Consider the following 2,500-nt stretch of genomic DNA (forward strand, 5'->3'; position numbering starts at 1 on the left):
CATTCGACAAGAGTTAGTCTAATTGTGATTATCATAATCATATGGATACCTTCTTGAGATAAGATATCAAAGGGCGGTAGACTTGAAAAAATGGGATGGCTTTAGTGTATAAAGGGAATTTCTATGTCATGTTGATGAATAAATTAATAAATTAAGAATAAGGGAGACTGTATCTTCGATGACAGAGATGGTATACGCAACTCTCCCCAATATAAAAGTCTCTCTCTCTCTCTCTCTCTCTCTCTCTCTCTCTCTCTCTCTCTCTCTCTCTCTCTCTCTCTCTCTCTCTCTCTATAAATATATATATATATATATATATATATATATATATATATATATATATATATATATAATTTTCTGCCTGTCACACTCATTTGGGAGGGGGACTAGCCATACTTGGATATACTTTGGTTGGAGGGGGTACCACTCGGAAACCCCACCCTCCAACAAATTGCCGAACCAGTGGGTCGTAGTAAGGAAACGGGGGAGATGGTAAGGGTTGAATCTGTGTATATCAATCTATATATTTAAACGTCATTTTGACACCTCGGGTACACTAGTAACATGTATACAAATATGCAAGAATCATCTCAATTGAAATAAGATATTGTGTACCTTTATAGCCTAAGTTCTTAACAGCCCAATTAGGTAAATTATTATCATAATTGGTCCTAACCTCTCATGACCTTTGGTAAATTGTGAACTTCATACGACCTTCACAAAGACATGGTCTTAACCTTACATGACCTTTATTAAGGAAAGCTTGGTCTTCACCTGATATAGCTTTGCTGAAGTTTAGTCATAACCTTAAATGACCTTTGTTAAAACTTAATCCTCACCTCAGTCTTCACCCTATATAACATTCGCGAATACTTAAACTTCACCTGGGTAGTAGGATGGCCAGGGCATCAGGAAACCGTTGAGATGCTACAGTTAGAGAGTTATGGGGTCCTTTGACTGTATCCCTCTCTCTAGTTAGGGCTCATTTAGTCCTTGCCTACACACACAGAATAGTCTGACCTATTCTTTCCACATTCTCCTCTGTCCTCATACAATTTGACAACACTGAGATTACAAAACAATTCTTCTTCGCTCAAGGGGTTAACTACTGCTATGTAATTGTTTACTGGCTACTTTCCTCTTAAGGTTAGTAGACTCTTAAGCTATGTTTATCAGCTCTTCTAGAAGGACACTCAAAAAATCAAACAATTGTTCTCTAGTCTTGGGTAGTGCTATAGTCTTTCTACTGTGGTCTTCCACTGTCCTGGGGTAGAGTTCTTTTGGTTGAGGGTACATTCTGAAACACTATTCTCTTTTATGCCTCTTCATGGTGTTTTTTAATTTTTTATAATATATATATATGAAAAATCTAATTTAATATTAGTGTTCGTAAAATATTTGAATATTTTCATTACCTCTCCTCAAGTTTATTTCTGTATTTCCTTTCCTCACTGGGCTATTTTCCCCGTTGGAGCCCTTGGGCTTATAGCATCCCGATTTTCCAACAAGGGGAGTAGAGTAGCTTGTAATAATAATAATAATAATAATAATAATACGACTTCCACTAAAACTTAATTACCTTGAAGGACCATTGCTAAGTTTTATCAATAATAATAATAATAATAATAATAACAATAATAATAATAATAATAATAATAATAATAATAATAATAATAATAATAATAATAATAAGACTTCCACTAAAACTTAATTACCTTTAAGGACCATTGCTAAGACTTTATCCAAACCTCACCTGACCTTCTCTAAGACATTTTTCTAACCTAGTATATCTTTGCCAAGTCTTTGTCTTGACTTCACAGACTGATCTATGACTTGGTGTCAAGACCACTTGACTCTCACACGTTCATTCCACTCGGACTATTAATGAAATGGCTTCTTAGGTCCCTTTGATGTCAGCCATTGGCTCTAGCTCGGTAAATGTCACAGTCTTAGGGACTTCATTAGGGCATTTCTTCTTTTAAAAAAATTATGGTATTTGTCTTATCTTCTGGGAAGTAATTTTCGCAGCCGGGAAGGGGGGGGGGGGGTTTGTTCATAAGTAAAATTAGGGAAGGAATTAAATTGAGAAAAAAATAGTAAAGTCAATTTATTTTCTTACCCAAGACTTTTACATGTTTTCGTAAATTCTTTGGTTCTGTTTCTCAATGATAAATATATGACGAAAATTTTTACAGTTAAAGAATAAAATCAACGACAGCTTCGGTATTCAAAATACCATATCTAAAGATCTCAGCATTCGTAAAAAGAAATATTAGAAAATTTGATAAAAAAATAAAATAAAAATTACCCAAAACATATTTTCGTAAACTCTTTAGTTCCGTTTCTCAATGATAAATATATGATGAACATTTTTTACAGTTGAAGGATAAAATCCACGACAGATTTGGTATTCAAATTGCCATATTTAAAGATCAGCTCGGTAATCGGAATAAAAAATATAAAATATATTGTTACATCCCAAGCTCCTTTAAAACCTTTA

At 33.9% G+C, this 2,500-nt stretch overlaps 1 protein-coding gene across 2 annotated transcripts in view; it reads right to left on the bottom strand.

Annotated features, from left to right (window-relative positions):
• Nucleotides 1–2,500, bottom strand: part of LOC137625848 (uncharacterized) — a 197,763-nt gene that overhangs the window by 131,407 nt on the left and 63,856 nt on the right. The window lies entirely within an intron of this gene.

This window comes from Palaemon carinicauda, chromosome 33, assembly GCF_036898095.1.
Source record: "Palaemon carinicauda isolate YSFRI2023 chromosome 33, ASM3689809v2, whole genome shotgun sequence".
Classification (NCBI taxonomy): domain Eukaryota; kingdom Metazoa; phylum Arthropoda; class Malacostraca; order Decapoda; family Palaemonidae; genus Palaemon; species Palaemon carinicauda.